Source organism: Ambystoma mexicanum, chromosome 2q (genome assembly GCF_040938575.1).
Source record: "Ambystoma mexicanum isolate Mex_15411 chromosome 2q, UKY_AmexF1_1, whole genome shotgun sequence".
Classification (NCBI taxonomy): domain Eukaryota; kingdom Metazoa; phylum Chordata; class Amphibia; order Caudata; family Ambystomatidae; genus Ambystoma; species Ambystoma mexicanum.
In genome coordinates, this window is record NC_090924.1 from 560,181,815 (window position 1) to 560,198,133 (window position 16,319).

The following is a 16,319-nucleotide window of genomic DNA, read 5'->3' on the forward strand; positions in this document are numbered from 1 at the left end:
ATGTAAGATTAACAACTTGTAGGATTCATATGACAGATTGAAGTAGAAGGTAGTAATAAATGAGTACGTGTGGCTACAAGGGCGAAATGTTAGTGCAGCCGTGATGTATCAACTCGAACAGCTCGTGTTATTGTAATAAATATGAATATCTTTCTATTATCTGGCAGACTGCTCTCGGAGTATGCAGAGTCCTCTGCATGCCCTATATTGATTTAGATACAGCCTTTTATACTTCACCCGCACTTGGTCTTGGTCTCATTCCCTGCTGGGGTGTGTCCATTATTGACTCCCATTGTAGAGTTTAAATGCCTTTTTGGGGGACACTCACTTTCAAGAATATGACTTATTACACATAATTCAAATGAAAGACTAGCCCATCCGGCTTACATTACGAAACACGAAATTCATCCCATAAAGTAGATTTAAACCCCTCCTTTCTAAGCCAGGGACCTTGAGGGAAACACTGACCTAAGCCCTGGTGAATCTCACCAAAACCGTCTTGTGAATCCCTGCAGGTTCAACCACCAGATTCAGGTGAATACGGGGGATCCCACTAAAAAATGGTGAAGTCTGAATTCTTCTCGTGAGTTTGGACGAGATGAGAAAGCCCATACGGATTCTGGCATTATGCAAGGGTTCATCCAACACAGTCATAGTGATATTGATTCAGGTATTCTCAAATGGATTCAGGAGATATCTTAAGCAAAACTAGTTTGGGAATCCAAACAAAAACCCAATAACTTTCTGTTTTCCTTTTTGGGATTTGGTTGGCTGCTGGAAGGCAATGAAGACCTGATCCACACCATGAGTTAGAGAAAGAGAGAGAAATGTGCGATTGTGTATGAAGTATGTTGTTATGGGTTGTATGTATGTGTAGGTGTATGTGAATGAACGAATGAATGATGTGTGAATGTTGTTTGAATGCTGTGGGAAGAAGCAAATTAATGCTGCGTGAATGCGTGTTTGAACGAGCGATTGAATGTCCACATGCTTGTGTTTGGTTTGGGCAGGCCTGAGGTGCTGATTTGGTCGGAGGTGGGTGGAGGAAGGAGGGGAATCAGCAAGATATCATTTTTTACTGTGCATCCATAATAAAAAAAGCATGAAAAGTGTTATTATGTGGTTTGACTGGCATTTAGGTGCAGCCAGTATACCTATTTCCTACTGCAGCATGACATTTATGACTGGCTATCTAGGATAAAGCAAGGATGTAATTGTTATTATGGGGCTAGCATGGCATTTAGGTGAAGCAAGTATACCCATTTCTTACTGTGGCATGAACCTTTGTACTTGATATCTATGACAAAGCAAGCATGATACACGTTATTTCACGGCTAGATTGGCATTTTGGTTCAGTCAGCAGGCCTATTTCGTACTGTGGTGTGGCATTTCTACCGGGCATCTATGATAAAGGAGACATGATACATGTTATTATGTGTCTAGACTTGGATGCATTGATGCAGCCGGTTTGGGAATGTTTTCTTATTGTGGCATCGAATTGTTAATGGCAAATCCAACAGGTGTATATTCTTACAGGGAGGTACTGGCAAATATTGGCAGAGCCAATTTGGACATATTTTCTTATGTTATCATTACTGGCATTATGCGCACAGCAAACCTGAGTATGTTCTTATTTGAGCATGCAGACATATATAGGTGCAGCCAATATGGATATTTATGGGCACAGCAATTGCGAAAATGTTTTTTCATACTGACATATATTGTAGGGAAAGGAATCACAAAAATGTGTTGGGTAATGCTTGTGTTAATATGCTGTCCTATAAAACTGGTTGCAAACTGTTTTTTTACCCAATTTTTCACAAAATGTGTGCTCCATAATGCACCGTTTTAACCCATTATTCAATACATTTCTTGGGGGAAGAGTCCATCCAAACCAGTCTTGGTTGGTTCAGGCTCCCTCGCTATGCTTGGTCGCTCTTGCATATTTGCAGCAAATATGTATGCCCCTACAAATAAACTGTACCGCCACCAATGCTCAAACCCATCACATTCCCCAGCCTCTAGTCCTTTAAATTTCAGAACATAACGGCAGAGAATTTCTATGCAAATGTACCAATCAATCTGCTCTTCCAGGTGTCACCATTTGTGAACATGTTTTACTTGCATGACCAAAATAAGATCCTGCACAGAAATGCCACAAACAATCCTGTCACTTACTACACTGTGTCAGGTGTATGACAGATAGTGGATCAATTTGCAGATATTGTTAAATTCACAATAAATAAATAAATAAATAAATAAATAAATAAATAAACACGAGGATCCCAAAGAATTCCTCATGCACTTACTAGCAGCTCTAAAGAAAGAAGACATCCCTTTAAGTTAAATTCTATAGATTACATACCATTGGAATTATACATGCAGTCATGTTCCCAATGACTTATTTGTGCATGTATCTATATCAAATTTGGATACTACATAATTTCAACAAATTCTAAATAATGAAAGTAATGGTATGGTGTGCTCATCTTGCAATTCAGACACTCTTCCAACTATAACAATAGATATGCATGTTCAATAAGTTACACTAATATTTCAAAATTGGACATATGGACATGTTTCTGCTGGCAGAAAATAAATCACCACAATAGGCATAATAAACAACAAAGATGTCACATCCACCTTATGCCGACTACACTGCATATTTAAAACACACATGTGGTTGGTTTGAATTAGGCATGTACCAATTTTTGGCATTGAGTGAATATTCGGCCAAAGCTGGATACTTTCAGGAACACTCAGGTGAATCCCAAGTACACTTCTATGATAAGTGATCTTCTCTCTGTTTGAGAGATGACAGACGATCACAGAGAATGGCAGTGCCGATGGAAGCCGGCAGTAGGTAATAAGCTATTTGCGTATTGGCTGCTGCTAGGTACACCATTGAGGGTGGCAATTCCAGCAGCTGATATTAAAATAGCTTATTGGCTGCTGCTGCATTCCACAGGTAGTATTTTGCAGGCAGTGTTTTGCTCATGTAGAATCTCCAACGGAAATCCTTGGAACAGGAAATAGCTTATTGGCTACTGCAGCCTTTCCCCAACAGTATTTTGCTGGCAGTGGTTTGTTCACAGAGGGCCTCATTATGACCCAGGCGCTAAGTGTTTAACGGCGCCGTAAAAGGCTGCGGCGCCGTTAAACACCCAGCGCCTAATTACGAGCTCCCTTTGGGGGACCCGACCTTAACGGCTGGTTTTACCAGCCGTTAAAGTAGGGACCCGCAAAGGACATTGGTGCTAATTACGGTACCGCAATTTGCGGTACCGCAATTAGCGCCTTCCCCATTCCCATTGAGCCCTATGGGGCAAAAATGGGAAAGGGGAAGGGCCATGGCGGCATGGGGAATTAGCACCTCACCAACCTTGGAATGGGGTGGTAATTCCCCATTCCGCCATGGCGACTCCGGCATGGACCATGGTGCTAATAGCACCATGGTTTAGCGCCAGAGTCCTAATGAGGCCCAGAGTGTGGGATATTTTCACCCACTCAACGGCATTGCCCCACAGCACTAAACTGAATTTGCGCAGAAACAACAACAAAAGGGTTGTGCAGGCTCCTCTGAGTATCATGGCTCAAAACTAGAATCCTTACCAAACCTGGGGGCTCGTAAGCTGGGATTTGGGTTTTGGTTTCCACCCGTGACAGTCTGACACAGCAGACTAACCTGCAAGGTAGGAATACGTTGTGGGGTGGGAATACAGGGTTACACTGTACAAGCGCCTCCCAAAACAAATACTCTAAGTACCAGGCCTGTGTATAAAATTAAAGTTAAGTCAACCCCAAAATAGACAGAAAAAGCAATAGAATACAGGTTACCCATACATAAATAAATAAAGAAAGAACATGTCCAAAATGACAGTAGCAGAAATTAATAAGGCTAGGGAGCACCTTCTGCACAAGTTATTTGTCAGAGGTGAGTGGCCAGAACAGGATGAAAAAGTCTTACTACAAGAAATAACCCAACAGGTCACCACCATGAACCTGGATGCATGGCAAGACGGTGGCCTGTTACACCACGCTCTGAGCGAGCTATATATGACCCCAAAAATGAGCAAATCAAAATTGCCAGAATCACAGCCTACCTGTATCTCGACACGAGGGTGATGTGGGAAAAGCAGGAGGAAAATTAAACTCTAGCACAGAATCAATCTGAACTATTAAATAAATTCCAGATTGATTTAAGTTTAGCGGAACAAACTTTACAAAAGAGGCAAGCGTTGGTGGTAGAATCTGCAAACTACATCATAAAATTAAAACAGGATTTGGCTCGCCAACAGCAAAATAATACAGATCAAGAGGCCCAACTAGAAGCAGCAAAAATAGATTGTCAGGAAAAGGTTGACTCAACAATTAACCTATAACAGGGTCTGCACAGAGCAGATAGTGACTCTACAAAATCAGATTGATAAATTGAAAGAGGAAAATAATAAGTTAATCTTGAGAGACCTCCACTCTGAAACAGAATTTGATGAAGAGCGCCAGAAATTCAACATCATCAGACAACAAAGGGATGACCTGGCTGAAGAGAGAGGCATACTAAATCAGGAGAAATATGCCCTATGCCAGGAAATCAGCACATTAAAAATAGAGTTACAGGGGAGTGTATGTATTAGCCCTCCAGAAACTCAACAAACTGAAAACAGTATGGGGATCTACTGGAGCACGGATCTCCAGTGCAGCACGCTGAATTATTGACAGAAATAATAGTAGTCCTGAAGGAGCCTACAGTTGTGGCATTGGTGAAATGCCAAGCACATACAAACAAAGATGACATCATCTCTTTAGGGAACACGGCATCCGACACCGCCGCCAAAGAGGCAAGGAAACTACAGGTGAGTACATATAACAAAAACATGTAGATGAGGATCATCCGGATGGATACAACTCCATGCCAATTTCCCAAATATTAGAAATACAACCAGGAGAAACAGCAGAGGAACGAGTGTTGTGGGAAAAGAGAGGGCGTAGCCAGTTATCCACTGATCTCCTCTGGCATCAAAACAACACAGGTAAGGAAGTGATGCTCCAAAAGTTACTAGAAATAGCTTTCCAGCAGCTGCATTTCCCAGTCCACAATGCTAAACAACACATAGGGCCTCATTACACGGTAGGCGGTGAGCCATGGCGCTATTAGCGCCATGGCTCATGCCGGTAAAATACCGGCACCGCCTTGGCGGAAAGGGGATTTACCGCCCCATCCCAAGGTTGGAGGGGCGGTAAATCCCCCTTCCGCCATTGCCCTTCCCCATTCCCATTTCTGCCCCATAGGGCTCTATGGGAATGGGGAAGGCGCTAATTACGGCACCGCAATTTTGCGGTGCCGTAATTAGCTCCGAGGTCCCTTAGCGGGTTGGTATTTAACGCCTGCAAAAAGCAGGCGTTAAAACTCCAACCCGCTAAGGGACCTCGTAGTAAGGCAGCAGGGATTTACCGGTACCGGTATTTTACCGGTGCCGGTAAATCCCTACCGCCTACCGTGTAATGAGGCCCATAGAAGCAGAAACCAGGAGAACTGGTTTGTACTGGGGATACAAGAGCAAATATCAAAAATGGTGATGGAATGGACCACATGTCAGATAAGCAACTCAGGAATGACACTAAGAACACTACGAGGAACACTACCAAAACCAATTGGGCCATTTAGAGAGCTACACATAGATTACACTGATATGGGCAAGAGATGCAATGGATCACACTACATGATAGTGGTGGTATGCCCCTTCTCAAGATGGTTAGAGGCAAGACCCTGTGCCCACCCAGTTGCAAAATGTGCGGGAAGTATTTCTGCATGGGGGAATATGTGACGTATTACATTACAACGAGGGGAAACATTTTGTCAATGATCTATTCAAAGAAGTAACGGCGATGTTAGGATTAACACATACATTATGTACGATTTATCACCTGCAATAAAATGGCATGGTTGAGAAAATAAACGGCCTCTTAAAAGGTAGACTTTCCAAACTATGTGACACTCTAAAGAAAAATTGGGTGTACTGTTTACCCTTGGCCATATTTGAATTGAGAAACCAGCCCAGCAAGGACCACCATTCGTCCCCACACGAGATAGTAACAGGAAGACGCATGCATACAGCACACTCCCCACTGCGCAGACATTCAGATGCACACAGGAGTGCAACAGTACTAGGGGGAAAGTTCAATGAATATTTGACAAAATGCACAGAAGCAGCGCGCATGATTGCTAGGCAGTAAGCACCCCCATTCACCCAAGAAGTAGCAAATGATATGGTAACACCAGCCACAGACAGTCCTACAGGTCAGCTCATGCCATGGGAGATGGTATATGTGAGGAGCTTTGTACGTCGGTGGAATACTCCAAGATTTCATGGCCCATATGAAGTGGTGTACTGTACACCCACTGCTGTGAAGGTAAATGGGCTGAGGTACTGGATACATTTGTTAGACATATGAAAAGCATATACCAGTGTAACTGCAGATGGAGAAACAGACAGGACAGAGGAGGTAACCCAAACTTGAAAGGAGAAATTAGAAAAGCACTAATAAATGAGTAACAAATGCATGTGCAGGTGACACCAGTAAGAGAATTTAAATGAACAATGTTGATCAAATATTGCTCTCTCTCTCCAAAATTACATAAAATGCACAGAAATAAAAATATAAGAAACAGATTATTTATAAAAATGACAAAGTATGTATATATGTGTATGCTTAACTCCCCTTTCTCATTGTGCAGGAGAAACCATGGCAACAGAGGGGGCCCCCGATGACAAAAATGTTAGAGTAGATAGAAATGGAAATGTTAATTTTAACTAAAGACGATATAGCTACGAGTGTTGTTTGTCTGTCTGCACAGTAATATTCTTTTCAATGTTGTTTGGACTAGTGGTATATTGGGTCATTGCATTTATATCAATAGACATAAATGAGGGGAAAGGGAATGGGACCAACATGGTACAAAGGGAACCCACCTCATATGGGATGGGTTTAAACTAATCTGGGAGCACGGGACACACAATAGTGGCACATGGCATACAAACAGCACAGTTAATATACCTGTACCAGCACGCCCTACTGTTCCATACAATGCCTCTGAATATAATTTATACCAAATGAACGACCCAGATTCCTCTGAATTACCCTGGCTGTATGATGACACTGATCCAACTGTAACACCACCATCTGAAACAACAGAAGTAACAATATCACCTAAAAGTGTTGAACAAGAAAATGCAGAAACTGCTGAGCGGTTTATTGCCCTGTATAATGAGTGGGAAAAGGGGAGAGCAGGTGGAACACCCTTAATGCAGCATGAAGGAGGGAAGGAAAGAGAACACCTCAAAAGCAATGGGAGACAAAAAAGGGGGGCGGGATGGCGTAAATATGACGAATACCACGGGTTTGGATTAGACATGATAGAAGATCCACACCAGTTAAATAAATTGTATGCAGACATGAGCTCCACTGCGAAGCAGACAACTAATGAGAGCTGTTATGTGTGCTCTCTAATACCCCATAGCTCAAGTACTCCTAAAGTACTGTTAACACAGGAGTCGCCTATTGCAGATGCCCTGTGTCTCCTTCATCTCTCATTATGCAGAATAAAGAACACCTTCCAGGCTCATACTGTCTCTTTTGAAATGCTGCAGAATGAAATATGTCTGAAAGAACCTTTGTAGTGATCAAGGGGACATTGTTTTCGACAATAAATGGCAAGACGAGCAGATCACATGTAAAGCAGAGGCATTACGAGGGTTGGCAGCCAAAAAATTACAATGGATCCAGAAAACATGCACCCCGATATGGACCCAACACATCACAAAGCTCACTTGGGTCACGGCCCTTGAAAAGCCATTCAAACTGCAAAAAGAAATAGCCTATGAACTGTGTTTTCTCATAGAAGGAAAAGTAAATATGGGCACAAACAAAAACTGTAACAAAACACTTATCATCCCAGACATGAAAAAAGGGACTGCTGCATTGATGGACACTTACTGGGTTTGCAGCAAACAGGTGTACTTGCACCTTCCGCAATCATGGAGGGGCATGTGCTCCCTGGCAACACTGCATTCTGCCCTGAAGGTGGTACCGGAAAGTCATATCCAAGGAGGGAAGGGGATGTCGGCTGTCAAAGACCAAGGAACTCCATAACCGACTGAAGATGCCCCTGTGTATGCCCTATCCTAGGAGAGCATGTAAAGTTCAGTTTCAAGGAAAAGAAGGTCTTTGAATTACATTTCCAAGGCATCCACAGACCTTTTGGCACAAATCCCAGACAGGTTCCGGCTGCTCAACTTTGCCGAGACGTTCTTCGCCTCCCTTGTCCCTAGCATTCAAGCGCGGGCAAATGCAAAATGGCTCCAGATCACCCACTGGGAGTTGATCCAACTGTCCAATGACACAGAAGAAGGATTCAACGTGATCAAGGTGGAGGTAAGGGCCCTGTGGCTAATGACGATGCAGAACAGGTATGTCCTAGACCTGTTGACGGCCATGGATGGAGGTGTTTGCTGAAAAATCAGGAGGGCATGTTGCACATTCGTACCCTCTGCAGACGCAGACAATCGGACATTGTTGCACGTATTTGCAGCTGTGCACAACCTTGGTGAGCGGATGAAGGAAGAAGGAGGTGTGCAGCCCAGCACCTGGTTCAATGAGATTTTTTTGTGGGTACCTTCCTGGCTAGGGGTGACCGTCAAACTACTAGTATCCACCATCATTTTATTGCTCCTGATTTTTTGTGTATGCCAGTTGCGTCTCAGGTGCTGCGCAGATGCAGTTCCTAACAGTGCAATGATGATGGTGACAATGGGCAATGCAAAAGGAGTATTGCAGATGACACACAAGGCACAGGTACCAATGGGGGATGATTCAGGGCCTAAGTATAGGTTGGCTGCGTATTATTATGATAGGTACATTGTAGATAATTTATATCACACAACCATAAAATAAGCACGCACGCTAGAATGGTATAAGGAGTTGTGGGTGGACCTGGAGGGAGATGGGGGCTTTTTATGCATGACTTGTACTCCTGATGAATATGCTAGAGCTGGGAAGAGTCTCCGAGGAGTGTGTAGGGCCTGGGTGACACGAAAGGGAACACCTGCATGGGATGAGGTGGTGGCCGAGGAGGAGGAACGAAATGCATTGGGTGAAGTACAGTATTCATTACTTAAGTAACGAAAGGGGGGAATTTATGGGAGGAAAAGGTCTTCAAGGCCCCCTCCCCTCCATTCTTATCTATTTGCAGACTGTGATTCGTCCAGCGGCCACCCATGCACCTGTGGCCAGGGATGCGCAATGGATGCGGGTCAACCTATATGACTGCAATACTAAGTGAGAAGGACGAGACTTAGAACCCCATTTTTGGGCCACACTCAGACTCCATTTTGTACATATCAACTCAGGCCTCATGAACACACGTGGCCTGTACGGCTGCAGCTCTCCCCTCCAGATCGTGCACAGCGGCCCAGTCACTGCCCTCACCCTCCTCCCCTCGGCATCCCAGCAGCGGGCCTGTTCTCACGGGAGACTAGGCGCAAACAAGTTACATGATAAACACTGTATGTTTCGCCTTCCGCAGTCTATCAATGACCTGCAAATGACGTGCCCAAAACTGGGGTTTGAGAAAAACAAGTTACCTCCATGGACATGTCCCGTCCCCTTGCAGACCTCACATTTATGACTTACGCTGTAGAGAACCCCCAACCCTACTCCCCGTTTGAAGTACTGCATACGTATGCCAGACCTGTGTGTGTGCCACTCTGTTACACGCATACAGCTAATCCCTTTTGAAGGGGTTATAATTCCATTCCTGTGGCCGTATGTTGGGAGATCGATTGTATACAATGAAATAAACAGACCCTTACCCCTCTCTTTATGCACATAAGGCTATGAATTGTATGTTAGACCTCTCACCATCAGTCAAGTATTACTCCTTGTTACAACCTATACGATTCAATGTTTGACATCTAAATATATATATATATATATATATATATATATATATATATATATATATATATATATATATATATATATATATATATATATATATATATATTCCATGAGTTCCTAATGTTATGTATGATCACCAACTTATCCAATCATTACCACAATACTTATGTTATAATGTGTGGCATTCATATATATATATATATATATAGCATCTTATGTATCATTGGTATAACCTCAGAGTGCTGAACCATGTAACCCATGTTGTAAGCAAAACTTTGTGCACCATCTCATGTACCTATACACACACTGACCTATTTCTGCCTTGTTTGTATGAATCATATGTAACCCGAACAAAGTGTACAAGACACAGCTGAACAAGTTACATGGCCTTCTCTCCCCTCTCTTGCAGTGAGACGCACTCAGCCCCCACCTTCCTTCCCCCTCAGGCCGGCCTCAAATCTAAAAGGCCCTTGTCCGTGATGATACCTTTATAACCCCTCAACCATACGCTGAGCCTGCACTAGGAATCCACCCTCCCCAAGCCCCCAGGCTCACAATACCATCATAAAACTTGTTTTACACCCCTAAACTCTGGTTAAAGAAACATAGGATACAAGCCTTTCATCCCACCACCTTTTGATGTACCAACTATGTGCCCTCTGACCAGGTAGTATCCCAGCTCACCCCAACCCTGACTGACCATGGTAGCTATATATTTGTTATTGTACTAACATACTATAAAGATGTCTCTCATTAGATGTAATGTAGGAGGGTGATAGAGGTATCTCTAAAATGTGTGCCCTGATAAGCCACTTGAACCCATGAAGCAGTTCATTTATTTTATAGTTTCTTTAGGATGACAAAACACGAACACCCAGAGTTATGTGCTATTTTTCGTGTGATGTTAGAATAACAACTTGGAGGATTTACAGGGCATTATGAATTATAGTTAACATTGAATGAGTATGTGTGGCCACAAGGGCAAATGTTAGTGCAGCCAAGATGTATCAACTCAACAATCGCCTGATCCAGCGCTCCACCCGACGAGTCCAGCTGACCTGCGAGCATCACCATGACACCACGTGGAGCCTTGCCAATCCTGGAGCATCGACCCTATATATTCTATACTACCCATTCCCCATTGCCCAATCTCATCGATTCATGTAATCCCTAGTTCCCACATCATAGGAGACGTGGTTTTGTAACAAAATGTGAATGTTTTCTGATGTTTGGCAGAGCGCTCTCGGAGTTTGCAGAGTTCCCTGCTTGCCCTATTTTGGTTTAGATAAACTTTTACCTTTTGCCTTCACCCGCACTTGGTCTCGGTCTCATTCCCTCCTGGGGTGTGTCCTTTACTGACACTCACTGGGGGGTTTTAAATGCATTTTTGGGGGACACTCACTTTCAACACCCAGACCAAAGATGCTAAAACTCAGGTGGTGAGTCTCCTGTTGCAGAAATTATCTCAGTATTCCCAGACCATACAGGAAGCGCAGATAGACAAAGAGGCTCTCTGTGAAAAGAATGATGGACTCAACAAAGAAGTGGCAGCGCAAGAGCGGGTCATAGATGACAGTAAAGCCCCGATAGCTGAACAAAAAGCTCAGTTCTTTGCTTCTTATCTAGAAGCAGGGGTTCAAAAGGAGAAACTAGCAAGGTTGGAGAAAGAGGGTGCTAGATTTAATCTTAACTGGATGGATCCCAAACAGGTAGGGACGGGGTAACCCCTGATCATAGTATAAGGACCTCTATGCTAAGGGACTCCAACACATTTAATACTGTGAACACTGCCAGCTTCATGTCTATAGGTTCACATGAGCCAGAAACCATGAGGCTGGCAGAATTCAAGAGACCAAGTATGATGGAAATAACAGATCAGCGCCCCCCAGAAATTGATGGATGGGCATCCCTGTATAGATACCCAAACATTTACGCTGATGTCTCTGACAAGGAAGTCTCCTATGAGGGGAGGGTCAGGGACTTAGATCCACCGAAACATTACTTTCCAAGGGACCAGTTGGTCCAATTTAATGAAAAAACAGATGAAATGAGGCCCAAAAAGTGCCTCCTGAAGACCTCTACCCAATTAGGGTGGTGGGGGTAATATTCTGCCAACCCTGTGAGTAGGGAGGAGTCAGAAGACTACTCTGCTGTGCCCCACAGGAGTGAAGAAACTAGGCCCCACCACTCTGTGAGCCCCTCTCAAGCTCACAGAATCTGGGAGAGCCTAGATGATCATGAGAGGACCTCAACTTTTAGCGCCTCGGAGTCTGAGAGCGAGTGGACTCGGGTGACTAAGCCAAAGAAGGCAAACAAACTCAAGCGAGTTATGACCAAAGACCCCATTAGGCAGATTAAGGCCCTTAGGAGTGTCATACCCCCTACCATAGAAATGCAAAATATTCTGTTTGGGAACACCTGGAGCTCTATGAGCAGATGATGGACACTTTTCATATAAAAGACAACCAAAACTTTATAGAGTATGTAAAATGGACATTCTCCCCTGAATACTCCAGTTTCTTTGCGGGACTGGAGGACCAGAACCATTCACGCTGGTCCACCTACAGGGCGGCCATCTTGAAACACTTTTCCGCCCACAGAAACCCCCAGGAGGCTCGCAAAGCGGCCTACAATCTGCAGTGTGGGGAAGATCAGGCCCCACGAGAGTTTGTGCAGGAGCTCAAATGTGCCTTTGCACAGACAGCTAGGAGGGTGCGCACGGATAGCAGGGAGTTTGTAACCACCTTCTTTCATGCACTCCCCAAGTATATCATGACCCAGCTGGTGAGGGATTTCCATGACAAAAGATCTCTGGACTGGGTCATAGAGCAGGTGACCCGCATTTATGAGATCCAAAAACCTGCAGAAAATAAAAATTTGGCCAAGAACCGCAAACCAGCCAACACCCCTGCTGCTGCTAAGGTGGCGGAGGTGAAGGTTGCCCCCATTTTAGACCTAGAGATGGGAGAGCCTAAAAATACACCTGCACAAAGTCATCAGAATCAGAGACCCAGAAGGTCTTTTGGCCAGTCACAAACAGGTGGCAGTCAGGGAGGTAATCCCACTAATGGGACCCCTAATTCCCCTGATTATATCAGCCGCCGATACAAGGGCACATGACCAATCTTGGGGTATGTATGGACTCCCCCAGCTCCAGGGGGGATCCAATCAGTTAAGTACCGTCCCAGAAAAAGTTCATCCTAACTTCCCCCAGGAGGGCAGGAATTCCCCAAATGCTGGGTTAAGCTTCTTTCCCGATACCCACAAAACCCCAACCTGCAGGCCAACCCTCCTTTCACTCCCCGCTTTCAGAAACCCAGACAACCCAATCCAGGAGAGGGGAGGCCAAGGGTGGAGGGTTACCAAAATTCACCATATCCAGGTTACTATGGGAGAAGCGATAGTTACCCTTCCCATGATCCACCTAGGGTTGACTAGAGACCCCCGTACCAGCTGGAACGGGTATCCCAACTGGAGCACCAGGTCCAGAACCTAACCCAGAATCTGGGTTGCATGTTGAGGGCTCAACAGAACCCTCAGATAAACATGGAGGCTCAGGACCCCACAAACCGAGGATCTGGCACCCCAGAACAATGACGGGGCGAGAACCCCAACAACTCACCGGTTCCAGAGGAGGAGGCACGGGGCAAGGGGGTGTAAAGCCCTAGAGGAAGCTTCCTTGCTCACTCATGAAAAGCCCCTGGACACCCAGGAACTGGAACCAAATCTCCTGCCCTCGAAATCCTGCCACCCAAGGAACAGAGGGTAGGAGAAATAAAGAACTCAAAAAGACCCAGTTTGTGGAGGAGGTTAGTATCCTCCAATTTGAAGGGGAAGAATCTGTAGAGGATCCTGAGAAAAAGATCTTCTTCTCCAGGGACGGGGGGATTCCTCCCAAAGAAAAATGGGTCCCAAGAGATCTAGATGAAGACTGGGTCGGTGTGGGGACTGATTCTGAATCGCCCCTCCTAGAACCACAGAATGAGCATCAAGAAGACATAATATTAAAAGAGGATTCCCAAACTTCCCAAAGCAATTCTGTTGCCTGCCTCAAAAAAGGGCTGTGGGGGGCAGCCCAGAATCAGAAAAGCAGGAGCCCAAAACTCCTCAAATCTCTGAGTGCAAAATGTTTCTTTCAGATTCCCAAACTCCTACACAGTATCTTTGCCCACTGGAGGAGACGGAGGGTATATTTCATGCCCCGGTCCAGGTGCAGGGGCAATGTAAATTTTCGGCACTGGTGGACACTGGATCCCAAGCCACTCTTCTGTCAAAAAGGACCTTTGATCAGATAAATTCAGGAAGGGGGGAGAGACACCAGATCCCTCTCACCCCTCTTCCTGGAATACTCCAGAACTTTGATGGGAATGAAATTCCTGTCGAGGGGACTGCGGATTTGGAAATAAACATTGGGCAACATAAGGTGAAACACCCTGTCATAGTCGCGACTCCAGAGGGCACACCCTGTCTACTAGGGAATGACATCCTGCAAAGGTTGTCCCCCTTAATAGACTGTGTGAACAAGGTCATCTGGACTCAGGCTAACAGGCCAATAAAACTGAAACAGAGTGTCAACCACATTAGTTTAAATGACACATGCCACATGGTTGAACAAAAACCTGATCATTTTGAGTTCCATTTTCAGAACAATCAAATACCGGATGTGACAGTAATTGCTGTAGGACAACAAACTGGTGATGGGAACTCCTCTCCATTCCTGAAAATTAACCTTCCTACTTTGAAATACTATACTGGTTTACAATCTGAAAATCCCAATTTCATAGTCACAAGTGATGAGAAACTAGCTCAAAGTTTAACTGACATTCAGAAAGTTAGAGAACAGTTTTTCATCCCTATTCAGTTAAATGAGGGTAAGGAATCTGTTCTCGCCCGAGTGTGCGTGAACAACGGTAAGAGCTTCATTAGCAAAGCCATGTTCTGACAGCTCTCAAAAGATCCAGCCATTTCCATATTTAAATTGATCGATAAGTACGAAATGAGCCTGAAAACTCCCAATTCCAAACATATCCTGCCTGGTAGGTGTATGATCAAAATCTCTATTGGAAACAAAAGCATAGTACATAATTGTTGGGTCGTGCGAGATGTCCCTACTGCATTCTATTTAGGCAGTGACATTCTCAATCGGTTTGCCATTAATTTGGACCTGATCAATTACAAAGCCTGGTCCTGACTAGGGGGCAATCCCATGGACTTTGATGATTCAGAAAAAGCATTTCAGTCAGCCCAAATGCTGCCATACTCAGTTAACGTTCAAATTGGAGAGGAGGCCACCATCCCAGGATGAACAGGACTATTCCCACTCAAATTGAAAATTAAAAGAGGACAGAAACTGCAAAATCCTGATGCATATGTACACCTCAATGCCCATTTCCAACAGCAGAGGTTGGGGCTAAAGCCAAGATCATTAGTCAACATAGAACACAACAGCATTCCAATATTGATGGATGACAGTGACCAGAGGAGTATCACTCTGGGCGCAGGCACCATTATTGGAATGGCGGTTTATGACTGACATTTTTCCATGGAACTATGTAATGAACTGATAGGACCAATCACCAATGACTCTTTGGACAGTGATAGTGACAATGACTTACCACCAGACAGGATCTTCACCCGGCAAGGGGGGAATTTCCTGGTGTACTCTTCCTGCCCTTACGGGGAGGAGGAGCTGACTTGTTACATCAGGCAGGATGAGGTGATCTTCCCAGTCCCCAATGACAGCCTCACCTACCTGAAACCCTTTGTCCAGGTCAACACTCTAACCAGGGACCTCTCCACCCAGCTGAGGAGGCCGCTTAGATAGCAAAACCAGAAGTCTTTCCAGGCTTCAGGCAAATGAGTCAACCTAGCTGATGCCTGTGAGACTCCGGAGCAAAAGCAAAAGTTGAAACAGGTTTTCTTAGATTTTTTTCTGTGGACTCGTATGACTGTGGTCGCACTGAAATCCATACAACAACAATTCCCACGGACCCTGGAATGACTCAAGTGTTTGTGAAGCAATAGCGCTTGCCTCTCACATCCATGGAGCCCCTGACAGAAATAATTAAAAACCTTGAGTCCTGTGGGATAATTTGTCCAGTCCACAGCACCATTAATAATCTGGTGCTGGGGATTTTAAAACCCAACGGCCAGTGGAGACTATGTGCTTACCTGAGGGAGCTGAATAAACGGGTCCACATGTCCCTATGGCCTCTCCCCTACATTGACCTGGGGCTGGCCCAGATCCAGGGGTCAAAGGTATACACTGCCATTGACCTGACCAATGGGTACTGGAACGTGCCTGTCAGTAGGGAGGACCAATACAAGCTGGCCTTTACCTTTGGGGGCAGCAATACACATGG